This window comes from Atheta coriaria, unplaced genomic scaffold, assembly GCF_025399875.1.
Source record: "Atheta coriaria isolate IRGN ID8LTWV9N9 unplaced genomic scaffold, Caltech_Dcor_3.1 hic_scaffold_7_pilon, whole genome shotgun sequence".
Taxonomy (NCBI): domain Eukaryota; kingdom Metazoa; phylum Arthropoda; class Insecta; order Coleoptera; family Staphylinidae; genus Dalotia; species Dalotia coriaria.
In genome coordinates this window covers 11,599,205-11,617,021 of record NW_027045449.1, presented here as the reverse complement: position 1 = coordinate 11,617,021, position 17,817 = coordinate 11,599,205, and the positions used below count along the sequence as shown (strand labels likewise).

Below are 17,817 nucleotides of genomic sequence, written 5' to 3'. Positions count from 1 at the left end.
TACGCTGCTATTTAAGTGCGTGACCACTCACTGCCTCATAGACAATATCGCACTGACACACATGCGCGCCACACTGTTTGAAACACTTTGTTGTTTTGTGAGGTACTATATAGTATTCTCAGATGGCGTTACGATGTAGGTTTACCTCGAAATATGTTATTCCAGCGAGAGAATTTTGTACTGTTCAGTCCGAGCGATAACGACGAACACACATTCCACACTTTCAACTTTTGTTATTCTTTGATGTAAGTTCGGTAAATTGTGTTATATTTCCTGGTCGCCGGTGATAATTAGTGTTAATAAACGTGTTTGATCTTTTATCAGCTGTTTACCGCGTGTGTAATCTTCATAATTCTAAATTTTGCTTGTTTAATTTATTCTCGTGTTCGTGAGTCCGTTGCAGTCGGGCGATATTTTGTGAACGCTAATAATTAATTGACTTGTGAAAAACATATTTGTCACCAACAGAGGAGCATGGATCAATGTGCTATCAGGTAAATATTGTGTCTAATCTTTTGTTTCTCATTTATTTCAGTATTCGCCAACTTGCCGTCGATATACCGTCTTCCATAAGCGGTAAGTAAAATAATTTCATTATTAAAGAAACTGTTTGCCGTGTACTTAGATTTTAGTTTAGTTCTACGTTTAATTGTATTGCAATGTTGTTGAATTTTATTTGGTAAGATTCGATGAGACATATTCCTCATCATTTCATCTTAATAACATTTATATATCATTTAAATATTTAATGTATAAAACGGATAATCTTTCATCATAAGAATTTAAAATTACATAAATCGAATTTTAATTTATCATTATTTTAAAACTTAATTAAAATGATGGGACTAGTACGTGTATCATTTATAGATGGCCTTAGCATGAACTAGAAATAATTAAATAGACATGTTCGACACGAGAATTGTGTTTGTTTGAATACAGTTTACACCTTCTTATCGCCGTGCGAATCGCTACAAGACTGCCATGTGTTGTCGTTGCCATCCTTTCACGCCTCGCTCTGCTGGTCTTGTAGTTTAGTTTAGTTCGCATGTATCGTGCCAAATGCAATTCACGCACAAGTTCGCGGGCAGTCGTCGCGTCGTCTTCGCTGAGGTACAACATGCACATTTAATATTTTGTCTTATAGAGAATTTTCAGTATATTATTAATTTTCAAACCGCGAATTTCTACCGCTTTTAGTTTCCGAAATAAAAGATATTAAAATAATAGAAAATGAAAATGTCCGATTTTCGCCCATTCTTTCTTATGAATTAAAATTTCATTTCCTAGTTTTCCAATTTAACTATCTTGTAGAAAATTGTCCGTAGATTAAAACTCTGCGATTTGTTGCTTTCTATCTCTTTTAGTTTACGAGATATTCGCAATTGGAATAAATCGTTAAAAATTGAAAAATTGCAACTAGGCTAGCGGTAAACGTGACTCGTGTTCAGGGCACCGTACAAAGGTAGCGGCAGAGGTGACTCCCATTCAAGGGATTGCGGTAGAAGAGACTCGTATTCATAAAATATTAGTGTTTTTGGACCGTTTAGCTCAGAAACTTTAATTATTTTATGTCTTTACCTGATTGAGAATTTTCTAAACTTTCATAATCGACGAAAAAAATGATTAAGCTAATGATTAAGCTAAGGGATTTCATCTTTTAGATTTCCATTTTAACTAGCCTATTTTATAGAGAGTAAAAGTAGATTACGTGTATGTGTGTTATTGCAATAATGTGAATGCGAGTTTTCAGTTGATAAGATATATTTCTGGATCTAAAATCTCTTCATCAATGCATTGGTAGGTGTGTAATCCCTTTTTTTCGCTGTAAGTTAAGGCGGTTTAACTTAAATTGATTATTCTATTTGAGGGATATTAATTTTGCAGATTACAAACACGTGGTCGCATTTTTATCAGAATTCATAGCCCCGTTTCCGAAAATAGCATGCTTGATTTAATTATTACAACACTGTATTACAAAAGTACCTACGGATTATTAAAATCACAATGTTCATGTGGTTGACCACGCTCACTTTGCCATCGACCGCCAACTCGTTCTTCGTTTCGCTGAACATGTAAACGTTTTAATCGAATTGCACTCCTTACCATCATTAAATTAAAACGTTTCTTGTTGATCTAATAAAATTTTGTACGTTGAATTGTTTTTCGCTATCATAGTCTCCATATATCTTAATATTTACAAGTAACTAGTTATTTTATCGTGTTTACCTACTGTATTACCACGGGTGTCATCAACGCGCCGCCGGCTTTGCGGCTATTGCAATTCGCGCACAAGGTCGCGTGGCATCGATGCGCTGGCTTTGCTATTGCTTTTACCTGCCGGGTTTATGCAGCAGGCACAGAGTCTTATTGTGAATTGTCGCATCGTAAATTCTATTCAGAGATGGCACTAGCATGAACTAAAAATCATAAAATAGAATTGTATTTGTTTTGAGTCATATCAGCGTTTGTGTAGAAACCACTTTCTTATCGCATTCGCCGTGCGAGATGCTACGCGTAAGATACTCGTCGCGCTGTCGCATGCAGCACATTTTAGTTTAGTTCTTATCACAGGAACCGTGTCTATTGCAATTCGTGCGTAAGATCGCGTGCTATCGACGCGCCGCCGGCTTTGCGGATCTATTGCAATTCACGGACAAGATCGCGTGGCATCGACGCGCTGGCTTTGCGCATCTATTGCTTTTACCTGCCGGGTTAATGCTGCAGACACAGAATCTTATTTGAACTGTCGCATCCTTGCGTGCGCAGTTTCGGCATGCTCTATTGATGGATTGCAGCTAGTTTCGTGCCGGTCTCGGGCGTATCCAGACGTATATCGCGCAACGCGTTCGTTTTATCAGACTTTTATTTTCAAAGATTGCTTTATATTCGGTCATCAATCGATTTAGTCGTAATATGCATCTGCAGTGTTTTCTTAATAAGTAATTGTGCTTTTGATGTTAATATTTCAAATTACAATGCTGCGGTTTTATTGTCGGTTATTGTGGGACGTGGTTGGTCGCTAGAACAATCGGAAACCTATTCGTGCTTGAGTAAGTTAATTTTATCTGACCATTGCGATACTCAGCACAGAAAGTTTGTTTTCTCCCATGTGGGAATAAATATTATCATATTGTATGAAATGTATTGGTTTTAACTTATGTTGTCTTTTAATTACAGTAATTGCCGTACCCTTGCAATCCGATGAGCGCTGCATTGGTAAGTTTATAATTAAGTTATATTATTCGGTTATATGTTTTATCACAATTCACCTGCGTGTTGCAATAGCCCTCGAATTATTAATATGGAAAACGAATCATATTGCGGAAAACCTTTGTGAAATGTTCAAATTATTTATCGGATTCTGATAGCGCGAAAAGGGGTTTTGTTAATTTTTTTTGTTGATTTTATTGAGTTTCATTCGGTGTACCGTAGCAGGGTGGCGATAGAAGTGACTCGTGTTCAAAACACCGTACGAAGGTAGCGGTAGAAGTGACTCATGTTCAGGGCACCGTACCAAGGCAGCGGTAGAAGTGACTCGATTCAGGGCACCGTATAAGAGTTGCGGTAGAAGTGACTCGTATTTATAAAATTGTTTTTGGACCGTTTAGCTCAGGAACTTTATATATTTTATATTTTTACTTGATAGAGAATTTTCTACACTTTTATAGTCGTCGAAAAAATTATTAAGTACCTCTCTCCTTAGATTTCAATTTAAACTAGCCTATTTTATAGAGAGTAAAAGTAGAGTTCGTGTATGTGTATTCTGCAATATTGTTAATTTTAGTTTCTGCTTCACAACTACGTTTCTCTTCTCAAGTACGTTTGTGTATAAAGAACTTTTTGTTCGACTGATGCGTATTATCGCAACGTACCTGCCTTCTATCTGGCTACGAGCAGCGCACACGGCAGTCGAATCACCGCGTGGTCCGCGAGCGCGTCTCTAATCGCCACGCGTTTTCAGACTTCTATTATTCAATTAATCGTCTTGAATTCTTTTCGTTACAGCAAGATATTCGCAACGAGTATGTGTGGCTGTTTTGTTTGATGAGTTGTGCGGGTTAGAGTGTTCTTAAGTAAGTGTCAGTCTGCGCAAGTTTTCAGTTGATAAGATATATTTCTGGATCTAAAATCTCTTCATCAATGCATTGGTAGGTGTGTAATCCCTTTTTTTCGCTGTAAGTTAAGGCGGTTTAACTTAAATTGATTATTCTATTTGAGGGATATTAATTTTGCAGATTACAAACACGTGGTCGCATTTTTATCAGAATTCATAGCCCCGTTTCCGAAAATAGCATGCTTGATTTAATTATTACAACACTGTATTACTAAATTATCATAGGATTATTAAAATCACAATATTCATGTGGTTCACCTGGTCACTTTGCTATCGACCGTCGACTCGTTCTTCTTTTCGCTGAACATGTATACGTTTTTAATCGAATTGTACTCCTTAGCATCATTAAATTAAAACGTTTCTTTGTTGATCTAACGTCCTGAACATTGAATAGTTTTTCACTATCTTAGTCTCCGTATATCTTAATATTTTCAAAGAAATAGTTATTTTTATCGTATTTGCCGACTCTATTGCTACGCGCCGTCGCTTGCCGTCTGCTGATTTGTATGTTTTACGCCGGATGTTCTATGCTGCACCCGTCCGTTACCTTATGCAGTTGATGGTATCATGAAATTATAAATATATTCACAATATATATTAAAATGTAAGTGGTTTATTCTTGTAGCACATTTTACTCAACTTTTCCGATGATTTCCGGGTAAAATCTTTGAATTCATATTAAAATATAGTTGTCTCCGTATAAATTTCTCTCGTCATGATGTGAATATTGCCCATATTTGTAATTTTAAAATGTTCCTTTTCAACACCCTGTATATGCTCTGAAAGTTCACTTTTTAAACTTTTTAAAAGTTTAATTAAAAATTAAATTAAATTCTCCGTCGGGTTGTATTCGTTTGTTGCAGGAATTTGCTTATTTAGAATTTGCTAATTTTTCAACGCTTTTTCGTGAAATGTTTGTATTTTTTGGGTTTGCACGCGACTTTGGCGGTTCAGATATTTTAGCGCGGCGCCTTGAGATGCAGAATTATATTCTCCGTCGGGTGGTATTTAATTGTTGAAGAAATTCCACCTGCAACCCGCGAAAATTTGCATATAAAAGTAATTTTTCAACCCTTTTTCGTGAAATGTTTGTGTTTTTTCGGGTTTGCACGCGATCTAGGCGGCGTAGTAGTTCCACCGTGACGTCTAGAGATGCAGAATTAAATTTTCCGGCAGGTTGTATATATTTGTTGCAGGAATTCAACCTACAACCCATTAAAATTTGCATATAAGGGTAACCCTTTTTCGTGAAATGTTTGTTTTTTCGGGTTTGCGCGCAATCTAGGTGGCGTAGTAGCTCCACCGTGACGTCTAGAGATGCGGAATTAAATTCTCCAAAGTGTGGTATTTAATTGTTGCAGGAATTCGACCTGAAACCCGTTAAAATTTGCATATAAGAGTAACCCTTTTCGTGAAATGTTTGTGTTTTTTCGGGTTTGCGCGCGATCTAGGCGGCGTAGTAGCTCCACCGTGACGTCTAGAGATGCGGAATTAAATTCTGCGTCGTGTGGTATTTAATTGTTGTAGGAATTCGACCTGCAACCCGCGAAAATTTGCATATAAGAGTAACCTCTTTTCGTGAAATGTTTGTGTTTTTTCGGGTTTGCGCGCGATCTAGGCGGCGTAGTAGCTCCACCGTGACGTCTAGAGATGCGGAATTAAATTCTGCGTCGTGTGGTATTTAATTGTTGTAGGAATTCGACCTGCAACCCGCGAAAATTTGCATATAAAAGTAACCCTTTTTCCTGAAATGTTTGTGTTTTTTCGGGTTTGCGCGCGATCTAGGCGGCGTAGTAGCTCCACCGTGACGTCCAGAGATGCGGTATTGAATTCTGCGTCGTGTGGTATTTAATTGTTGTAGGAATTCGACCTGCAAACCGTTAAAATTTGCATATAAGAGTAACCCTTTTTCGTTAAATGTTTGTGTTTTTCGGGTTTGCGCGCGATCTAGGCAGCGTAGTAGCTCCACCGTGACGTCTAGAGATGCGGAATTAAATTCTGCGTCGTATGGTATTAATTTTGCAGGAATTCGTCCTGCTTCCCGCGAAAATTCGCATATAAACGAAAATTTTCAGCCCTTTTCGTGAAATGTTTGTGGTTTTCGGGTTTGCGCGCGATTTAGACGGCGTAGTAGCTCCACCGTGAGGACTAGAGATGCGGAATTAAATTCTGCGTCGTGTGGTATTTAATTGTTGCAGGAATTCGTATAATAACTTGTGCGTGAAACGATGGGTTTATATTTGTGCGTTTGTCGGTTAAAATATTGCGTATAATACAAGACACTATCCGACGGGTAGACTTAATAAGTGCGGCGCAGCACAGTTCATAATCTAACACACGTGTTTTTTTCCTGTTTCAGTGCTTCCTTTGATTGCCCTTTGCCCCGGTAAGTTTTTAAATATTATTACATCATTATCACATTAGTCGCATGTAGTGAGAGTACCGTAATACTCGTAAGTTAAAATTGTCGCGTGCCGTCGGCTGCGTTTTCGATCTTGCCTCAGAATGTGGTTTTCACTGTTCGTCTCAGCTCTGATTGTTCCTTTGCATTCAAAATACTGTAATCGCGTTGATGCGTTTAAATGCGATTTAAATATCTTAACGCAAATCGTGTATCATGCCGTTGGTCAGCACTTTTCTATGGTTGAGCCGGATCAAGAGATCGCGTCGCAAAGGAAATCTCAAAATGCAATAAAATTCATTATAGTGTTTAATTAATATAAACATTTAAAAAAATTGTATATATATATATATATATATATATATATCATCCTACCTTCTCTACTTTTACTTTTCTTAGATATTTTCTCCCGCTTTAGTGTTGTTTTAGTAGTTTGTAGTTGTATTTATGATGTGTTGCCTTCTTTTCACTTTCTTTCCATATTCATTAGGAAATTTGTAAAATTTTGTAGCTGTTAATTTTGTTGATTTTTTTAATACATAGTCTCATTTTCCTTTTTGTAACATCCTGTATATGGGTTTTTCTTGATGAACAAAAATTTATAAAAATTGATCATTTTGTATGTTTTCCGCTTGATCGTGGGATTTTATTTTTAAATGTTTAAATTTTTCTTATGTATCACCCTGTATATTTATTTCCCCCTAATTTCCAGTCAGTACTTGACTACATTAGTTTTTCCAGGTGTTTTCCCTTGATCGCAGTATTTTATTTTTAAATCTAGTAATTTTTTGTATCACCCTGTATACTCGTTTTTCTTCATTTCCAATCTGTCACTGACCACGTTAATTGTCCGGGTGTTTTACTTTTTAAACTTTATATTTTCTTTCTGTGTCACCCAGTATATCACTTTTCCTTAACATCCTGGTGAAAGTGGAGAAAATGTATTGTTGCAATGTACTATCTGTTTTGCAACACCCTGTATATTAATTTTCCTGTGTTAATTGTTATTTCATAATCCTGTAGTATGTCGCTGTTTATAATTTGGTACTTATGTGCATATGTGAAACGCAGGTCGTAAGACTTGTTTCAAGATGGTGGCCTGAAATTTATATGTATTTTACGTTCTTTTATTTAATAAAGAAATGTTAAAAGAGGTTGTGAGTAGTATTATTCGTGCACCCCTTCTATCATTGCAGGTTCAGGTCAGAACTTGTAAGAATATTTTTAAGTGTCGACTCTCTCGAGACGACTTAAAACTTAAAGTTATATTTTACAAGTCCTTATAAGCCTTATAATATAAGGAGTTCCCTCTCTCAGGGGATGATCCCCACTATAAAAATTGTTAAGGTATCCTGTGTGATTTGTGTGCTCCTTCTTTCATTTCAGCTATAGGTCAGAACTTGTAAGAATATTTTTAAGTGTCACCTCTCTTGAGGCGACTTAAAATTTAGAAATATTTGAACAAGACCTTATAAGGATTGTCCTTATAAGGAGTTCCCTCTCTCTGGGGGTGATCCCCACCATAAAAATTGTTGATATGCCTGAGAAATTCGGGGATGAAGCGCAGAGATATCGCAGCTGTAGGATGGGCCGGGAGCAATGGACGCATCGAAGTAGTGGGCGATCGACCTGTAGACTGTCTTATAACGACACGTGCCAAAAAATTTAAAAATTCCGTCACCCCTATCTTCTTTCTTCTTCCTGTACTCTTTCTCCTTCTCTTTTTATTTCCCTTATTCTCTCTCTACTTACTCCTTTTCCTTAGTCCTCCTCCACCATCTTCTACTTATTCCTATGTTTGCTTCGTCGTACTCTGTTTTTCAAGTTATTTCTGACATTTAAATCCTGAATTTTTGTGGTATGCAACCCAAATTTCTTAAATTTCTCATTATTTAATAAAATTGCCTTCTACAGCCGAGATTCGATCCATGAACCTCGAGCATGCTAGCATATGCACACTCCACCTGAGCCACAACGCTCACTTATCAAAGTCGATTTGTTTCAGGTATAAATGTTGTTCTTTATCTCCGCTTTTTAAAAACAATAACATTTATATATCACTTACACGCATTTCAAACACTGGTAATCAAATATGATCTTTAAATCTAATTCTGAAAACGACCATAGGAACACAGAGAGATAACTGCTTCAAAATATACGATTAAATTATATTTTATTCAAACTCATATAATCAAGACAGTACATACACAAATTCAATTCTGTTAAATGAAATTTAAGTACATGTGTTCAACGTTACCTACAAAAGTTACTTAAGTTACAAGTTACACTTACTTGAATGAATCTTCACAAACTGGTACGGAAAAAAAATTACGGACATTATTCCACACGGAAAACAATCGTGGTATATTTCCAAGATTGAATTATTTAAAAAATGCACAAAAATTTATAAATCCAGTAAGAATGCTTCGTAACGACGAAAGATATCCGACGGGCGACTGAAAACACGTGCGCACATTGAAAAAACAACTTAATTAATACTTCCAGACGCGATAACTTACTAATTACACGTCGCATACATCAATCAATGCTAAATTCTATCCGTGCTGACCGATATTAATTAAACTACCGACTTATAGTCCCAAAAAAACGTGAAAAATCGCCACGAGAACCGACCGACATACAAAACATGTGCACACTACTACGCAACACACAACCGAACATAGACCTGCAAGAATTCTATAGTAGGGGTTTGGGATAAAACCACTCACTTTCAGACTTCATGGGCGACAATTCAATAATTGTTTACTATTTATATTACTATTACATTAACATCTCAAGAAACCCGATTAATAACTATGCAGATAGACGCACAAACAAAACACGTGTTCACGACACCACCGCGCACGACCAACTAAGCAGAAAAGAGAATTGTCAGCCGACGTAAATATCTAGTGGGGACACTAGGTAGATAATTCTAGTATTGGTTTTCGGTATCATAATATAAACTTGCAATACAACCTGACGGAGAATTTAATACCGCATCTCTGAAGTTACTACGCCGCCTAGATCGCGCGCAAACCCGAAAAAACAAACATTTCACGAATAAGGGCTGAAAAATTACCTTTATATGCAAATTTTCGCGGGTTGCAGGTCAAATTTCTGCAACAATTATATCCCACGCGACGGAGAATTTAATTCCGCATTTCTAGACGTCACGGTGGAGCTACTACGCTACCTAGATCGCGCGCAAACCCGAAAAACACAAACAATTCACGAAAAGGGTTGAAAAATTACTTTTATATGCAAATTTTTGCGGGATGCAGGTCAAATTTCTGCAACAATTAAATACTGCACGACGGAGAATTTAATTCCGCATCTCTAGACGACACGGTGGAGCTACTACGCTGCTTAGATCGCGCGCAAACCCGAAAAACACAAACATTTCACGAAAAGAGTTGAAAATTTACCTTTAGGGGAGAGGGGGCAAAGTGGGCCCCATAAGCGAAAAAGGGATTTGTTTACCTTTTTCACTCGTTACCCTATTTTTACATCCTTGTTCAGTATTCAATATTAATAAGCCGCATCTATCAAAATAAAAAATTCAGAATATAAAGTGGGCCCCGCCCATAAAAATTTTGCTATTACCTTTGTATCCATTTTTGCTTATATATATTTTTTCATTTCTTACTTCGAATTTGTTAATGTGAGTTATTTTCCCTCTTATTTATCAAAATTTTAGGGGCCCACTTTGCCCCTCAATTTTTAAGCCACCTGAATTTCAGGGGCCCACTTTCACGAAAAGGGCCCACTTTGCCCCCTTCCCCTATATGCAAATTTTTGGGGTTGCAGGTCGAATTCCTGCAACAAATAAATACTACCCGACGGAGAATTTAATTCCGTATTTCTAGACGCCACGCTGAAGTTTGTTCGCCGCCTGGATCGCGCGCAAACCCGAAAAACACAAACATTTCACGAAAAGGGTTGAATAATTACTTTTATATGGAAATTTTCGCGGGTTGCAGGTCGAATTCCTACAACAATTAAATACCACACGATGCAGAACTTAATTCCGCATCTCTAGACGCCACTCTGAAGTTTGTTCGCCGCCTGGATCGCGCGCAATCCCAAAAACACAAACATTTCACGAAAAGGGTTGAATAATTACTTTTATATGGAAATTTTCGCGGGTTGCAGGTCGAATTCCTGCAACAAATAAATTCAACCGACGGATAATTTAATTCCGCATTTCTAGACGCCATGCTGAAGTTTGTTCGCCGCCTGGATCGCGCGCAAACCCGAAAAACACAAACATTTCACGAAAAAGGGTTGAAAAATTACCTTTATATGCAAATTTTCGCGGGTTGCAGGTCGAATTCCTACAACAATTAAATACTACCCGACGGAGAATTTAATTCCGCATCTCTAGACGCCACGCTGAAGTTATTACGCCGCCTAGATCGCGCGCAAACCCGAAAAAACACAAACATTTCACGAAAAAGGGTTGAAAAATTACCTTTATATGCAAATTTTCGCGGGTTGCAGGTCGAATTCCTGCAACAAATAAATACTACCCGACGGAAAATTTAATTCCGCATCTCTAGACGCCATGCTCAAGTTACTACGCCGTCTAGATCGCGAGCAAACCCAAAAAAACACAAACATTTCACGAAAGAGCAAATTTTCGCGGGTTGCAGATCGAATTCCTGCAACAAATAAATACTGGCCGACGGAAAATTTAAATCCGCATCTCTAGGCGCCGTGCTGAACTCACTACCCCGCCTAGATCGCGCGCAAACCCAAAAACACAAACATTTAACGAAAAGGGCTGAAAAATTACCTTTATATGCAAATTTTCGCGGGTTGTAGGTCGAATTCCTATAACAATTAAATACCACACGACGGAGAATTTAATTACGCATCTCTAGTCGTCACTGTGGAGCTACTACCCCGCCTAGATCGCGCGCAAACCCTAAAAACACGAACATTTAACGAAAAAGGGCTGAAAAATTACCTTTATATGCAAATTTTCGCGGGTTGAAGGTCGAATTCCTACAACAATTAAATACCACACGACGTAGAATTTAATTCCGCATCTCTAGTCGTCACTGCGGAGCTACGACGCCGCCTAGATCGCGCGCAAACCCGAAAAAACACAAACATTTCACGAAAAAGGGCTGAAAAATTACATTTATATGCAAATTTTCGCGGGTTGCAGGTCGAATTCCTACAACAATTAAATACCACACGACGCAGAATTTAATTCCGCATCTCAAGACGTCACGGTGGAGCTACTACCCCGCCTAGATCGCGCGCAAACCCAAAAACACTAACATTTAACGAACAAGGGCTGAAAAATTACCTTTATATGCAAATTTTCGCGGGTTCTAGGTCGAATTCCTACAACAATTAAATACCACACGACGTAGAATTTAATTCCGCATCTCTAGTCGTCACTGTGGAGCTACTACCCCGCCTAGATCGCGCGCAAACCCTAAAAAACACTAACATTTAACGAAAAGGGCTGAAAAATTACCTTTATATGCAAATTTTCGCGGGTTGTAGGTCGAATTCCTACAACAATTAAATACCACAACGTAGAATTTAATTACGCATCTCTAGACGTCACTGTGGAGCTACTACCCCGCCTAGATCGCGCGCAAACCCAAAAACACGAACATTTAACGAAAAGGGCTGAAAAATTACCTTTATATGCAAATTTTCGCGGGTTGTAGGTCGAATTCTGCAACAAATAAATACAACCCGACGGAGAATTTAATTCCGCATCTCTAGACGTCACAGTGAAGCTACTACGCTGCCTAGATCGCGCGCAAACCCAAAAAACACAAACATTTCAGGAAAAAGGGCTGAAAAATTACTTTTATATGCAAATTTTCGCGGGTTGCAGGTCGAATTCCTACAACAATTAAATACCACACGACGGAGAATTTAATTCCGCATCTCTAGACGTCACGGTGGAGCTACTACGCCGCCTAGATCGCGCGCAAACCCGAAAAAACACAAACATTTCACAAAAAGGGTTGAAAAATTACTTTTATATGCAAATTTTCGCGGGTTGCAGGTCGAATTCCTACAACAATTAAATACCACACGACGCAGAATTTAATTCCGCATCTCTAGACGTCACGGTGGAGCTACTACGCCGCCTAGATCGCGCGCAAACCCGAAAAAACACAAACATTTCACGAAAAAGGGCTGAAAAATTACCTTTATATGCAAATTTTCGCGGGTTGCAGGTCGAATTCCTACAACAATTAAATACCACACGACGGAGAATTTAATTCCGCATCTCTAGACGTCACGGTGGAGCTACTACGCCGCCTAGATCGCGCGCAAACCCGAAAAAACACAAACATTTCACGAAAAAGGGCTGAAAAATTACCTTTATATGCAAATTTTCGCGGGTTGCAGGTCGAATTCCTACAACAATTAAATACTACCCGACGGAGAATTTAATTCCGCATCTCTAGACGTCACGCTGAAGCTATTACGCCGCCTAAATCGCGCGCAAACCCAAAAAAACACAAACATTTCACGAAAAGGGTTTAAAAATTACTTTACATGCAAATTTTCGCGGGTTGCAGGTAGAATTCCAACAACAATTAAATACCACACGACGTAGAATTTAATTACGCATCTCTAGACGTCACTGTGGAGCTACTACCCCGCCTAAATCGCGCGCAAACCCGAAAAAACACAAACATTTCACAAAAAAAAGGTGGAAAAATTACTTTTATATGCAAATTTTCGCGGGTTGTAAGTGGAATTCCTGCAACAAATAAATACTACCTGACGGAGAATTTAATTCCGCATCTCTAGACGTCACTGTGGATCTACTACCCCGTCTAGATCGCACGCAAACCCAAAAAATACAAACATTTCTCGAAAAGGGTTTAAAAATTACTTTTACATGCAAATTTTCGCGGGTTGCAGGTAGAATTCCAACAACAATTAAATACCACACGACGCATAATTTAATTCCGCATCTCTAGACGTCACTGTGGAGCTACTATGCCGCCTAGACCGCGTGCAAACCCGAAACACATTTTACGAAAATGGTTGAAAAATTACTATTATGTAAATATTTGCGGGTTGTAGCTCGAATTTCTATAACAAACGAATACTACCCGACGGAGAATTTAATTCCGCATCCCTAGCCGCCACGCTGAAGTTATTACGCCGCCTAGATCGCGCGCAAACCCGAAAAAACACAAACGTTTCACGAAAAAGGGTTGAAAAATTACCTTTATATGCAAATTTTCGCGGGTTGCTGCTCGAATTCCTGCAACTATTAAATACCACCCGACGTAGAATTTAATTCCGCATCTCTAGGCGCCACGCTGAAGTTACTACACCGCCTAGATCGCGTGCAAACCACCCTTTTATGCAAATTTTCCCGGGTTGCAGGTCGACTCTAATTTGACATCTCTAAAGATCGCGCAGAAATATCTAAGCCGCCTCTCTCGCGATCTATGCCAAAAAAACAATTTTCGAATTTACCAATGCGTCATTCCCGCAACAAATTAATACAACCTCACGGAGAATTTAATTAAAACCTCTATAGACGTCCCTTTTGCGACTTAAAGCTAGACAACAGTGCTGCAACTACCAAATTCCCTTACAGCAAATAAAACGCAAAGTCGTCCCATTAGCTCGAGAAGCAATAAGACAATGCAGTAAAAGTCGTGAGGCGTATATGCAATACAATGTAAACTCTTGATAACCGTTTTTATGACGCTAAAATATATACAAGAATGTTGGTTTGTGGCAAATGGTTGGACGAATATGATCCGTCCTTAAACCAACTAATCGTAGTGATTATAGTTATAAAGAGTTTACACTGCGTGTTATTCCACAAGCATTCATCAAATCAATCGTCAAAAGTCCCTAAATATATACAATTCTAATTATAAGTGAATTAAATGAATGCGTTTGTGGTGTAAAATGCAGGAAGTTCTTTTTGTGTCATTGTCTGGGCGCATTATTTGTACTGGTATAAAAAATAATGTGGGCACGCAAGAAGTGTTTTCAAGATATGCGATAAATTATAGAAGTATCGCATCACGTCGAAACGCAGCTGCTCTCCAGAAGGTGTTCCTTGGTTGCTGTGGTAGGCGATTCTCGAGTACATTTTCCATCGCAGTATGCATCTGTGGGTGTTTTACGCTCAAAATTAATTTCTATAATAATATATCTAAAATTAATTGTAAAAATATGAATTGTAAAAATGCCCTCTTGCCCTATAATAAAATAAAGAAAAAACTAAAATACCACGAAGGGTTCCCGAGACAAGGCCTGTTTTCCAACGCGTGTTTTGAAAATTGCCAGAAAAGGCCAAATTGTGGCGGCCATTTTGCGACTGTTACGACCGAATTTCGCAAGGGTTCCGGGGTGCATTTTAAAAATGTACTCTGGTACTATCATAAAATAAATAAAAAGCTAAAATATCACGAAGGATCCCCGACATATGGCCTGTTTTCCACCGCGTGTTTTGAAAAACGCGAAAAACGGGCAAACGTTGTCGTTTCCTTCGTTTTCTATATTACCCGCATTTAAAATAAACAAGGCACCCTTAATTCGCGAGCTATTGCAACACGCAGGTCATAACACATTTGACCGAATAATATAACTTTATATAAACTTACCAATGCAGTGCTCATTGAATTGCTAGGGCACAGCAAGTACTGCAATGAAAAGAAAACATAAGTTAAAATAAAAACATTGCATACAATATAATATTATATTCATACATCAGCGAAAACAAACATTCTGCTAAGTAGCGCAAGTCAGATATAAGTTACTTACTCAAGTACGAGGGGACTTCCTAATGACAAGAAACATCATGGCAACAATATGCATTTGGAATGTAAACATCAAATGCAAACAAATAAAAATTATGGACAGTAAACGCCCAATTAACCATTAACAAAACACTGTAGAACTAAATAGTCAATTGATGACCGAATACAACGTAAATATAGAAAATAAAAGTCCGATAAAACGATGAGTCGCGCAAAATACGTCTAGATACGCTAGCGACTGGCACGAAACTGGCTGCAATCCATCGATAGCGCAAGCAACGATATGACAGTTCCCAATAAGACAATGTGCTTGCAGTATGAACCCCGCAGGTAAAAGCAATAGATGCGCAAAGCGGATGGCAACGACGACCCACGGCCAAACAAACACAATTCCATGAATGCTACAGATAGTAGTTCTGCAATTAAAATTATTGAAAATAATCAAAAATTAAAATTCGAGTTGTGTAATTCTAATTTCTCATGATGAAAGATTTTCGTGGGGTGAAGGGCAAAAAAACGTGACTAAAAGTGCTAAAAAGTGCAATTTTTCTTTTTTCACCCAATTCATTCAATTGCGAATATCTCGTAAACTAAAAGCGGTAAATATTAATCTATGAGAAATTCTCTATAAGACAAAGTATTAAAATATTGCTAGATGTGCTTCAGCAAAGCAAACAAGGTCACAACATGATAAGACTACCTACGCTTTGCGCTACGTTACGCTACGCTACGATTTGCAATAGACACGATACCTGCGATCTAAACTAAACTAGAATATGCTGCATGCAGCAAGTTGATGCGGCGTCAGAAGACGGCGCGCGGGACACATGCGATAAACAGTTGTTTATATCGAATCGCTGATAAACTGTATACAAAATTATTCTCGTGGCCACGTTTGTCGATAAATATAAAAATAAGTCGTATAACTCGATTTTATGATTTTTAGTACATCCTAGTGCCATCTATGAATGCTACAGATGCTCCCGGAATTTAGATTAATAAAATTAATAAAACAATAAAATTGAAATCATGAAATTATTATTTCTTATGCTAATTTTATTGATTGATTGACCAATTTTACATCAAATATTTAAGTGATATTTAATTTGAACATGCATTGCTATACTAGGTATTTAGGTTTTTATTTTAGCAATGAACAATTCCAACTGAATTATAAAGACAATTTATACTAAAATAAATGGCTCGTAAAAATGTTTTGTTACAACTTGAGTAGATAAAATTATAAATTTCAACTGGGTTTTCTGCTGAAAATTATTATCACATTTGATCAAATTACAGGTAAACTATGAGTCCAACAGTAAAATTTTACTAAAATAAAGTGATCAGGAGAACATTTTATAGCAACATTCAAAATAAAAACTTTAAATTTCCAAATTTTATTTTTCTGTGGAAAATGTGACCTCACATTTAATCAAATTGCAGGAAGACTATGAGTCCATGAGTAAAATTTTACCAAAATAAAATGCTCAGGTGACTTTTATGGTAACATTCAAAATAAAGACTTCAATTTCACTCACCAGTGTATCGAACACCGAAAATCAAATGCGAGTAGATACTGAAATTAAGAAGAAACAAAACATTAGTTATACTATACAATTTCGGACAATATTGAAATGAATCCGAGTACCAGAGGACCCCAAACTTTGCCTTATAAATTGTCTTATTTGCCATAATTATTATTTACAATCACACAACATGACCGAGTGGCGTCCGACGGCAAGCGATCGCAGATACACGCGAAACTGTTATAAACACACAAAACATTGAATTCCGAAGATTACACACGCGATAAATGTTTAGCGACAAAAACCCGTCTATTAACACTAAATTCCAGCAAATATAACGCGGTATTACGAATTTACAACACAAAACACAAATATCCATTCAAGTATTAGTACTTATCGCACGAAGTAAGAGTTGCGTGCCGGCTACTCAACAACTGGGCACGCCGACATTCACTCGCAGGAATATTTTTAGCGAAACATGCATTATTGCGCCATCTGAGGTTACTTTGGAGTACCTCAAGAAAATACAAAGTGTATCAAAAAGTGTGGCGTGCATATGAGGCAGTGAGTGATTGGCTATGCGTCAGTGTATGGTCACGCACTTAAATGGCAGTGCTCGTGTGTCACACGTACACGCAACTGCGCATGCACCACCCTATCAATACAAATAGCAATTTTTACACATAACTCAAAGCTTCAAATGTATATGTCGCTAGAACGTATTAATTCAAAATAAATAAATTAAATATTGCAATTTTAATGCAAATATTCATAAATTTTGCTATAAATAAACATAATACACTGCATAAATAGTCAATGAAGGTATTCGTCATAAAATCACATATTTTCTATAAAATTACATCAAATCTCTTCAAAAACTACAAAAAAGCATAAAAACATTCAAATTTTACTTCCTTAGTAATTTGCTCTTGAAATTAAATACCTATATCATTTTGGTTAATAAAAATTGTCTAAATATTCATTAATATCCAAATC

The 17,817-nt window shown here is 37.5% G+C and overlaps 2 long non-coding RNA genes across 2 annotated transcripts; one reads left to right on the top strand and one right to left on the bottom strand.

Annotated features, from left to right (window-relative positions):
- The first annotated feature begins 202 nt into the window (after nucleotides 1-202).
- On the top strand, nucleotides 203-7,440 carry LOC135795703 (uncharacterized). Its single transcript, XR_010549122.1, has 3 exons — nucleotides 203-494; nucleotides 536-576; nucleotides 6,474-7,440. It is a non-coding gene; the product is annotated as an uncharacterized lncRNA (long non-coding RNA).
- A 6,120-nt stretch (nucleotides 7,441-13,560) lies between these two features.
- Nucleotides 13,561-17,236, bottom strand: LOC135795814 (uncharacterized). Its single transcript, XR_010549147.1, has 4 exons — nucleotides 16,944-17,236; nucleotides 16,834-16,871; nucleotides 15,140-15,178; nucleotides 13,561-14,644 (listed from the first exon to the last, which is right to left on the bottom strand). It is a non-coding gene; the product is annotated as an uncharacterized lncRNA (long non-coding RNA).
- Nucleotides 17,237-17,817: the final 581 nt, after the last annotated feature.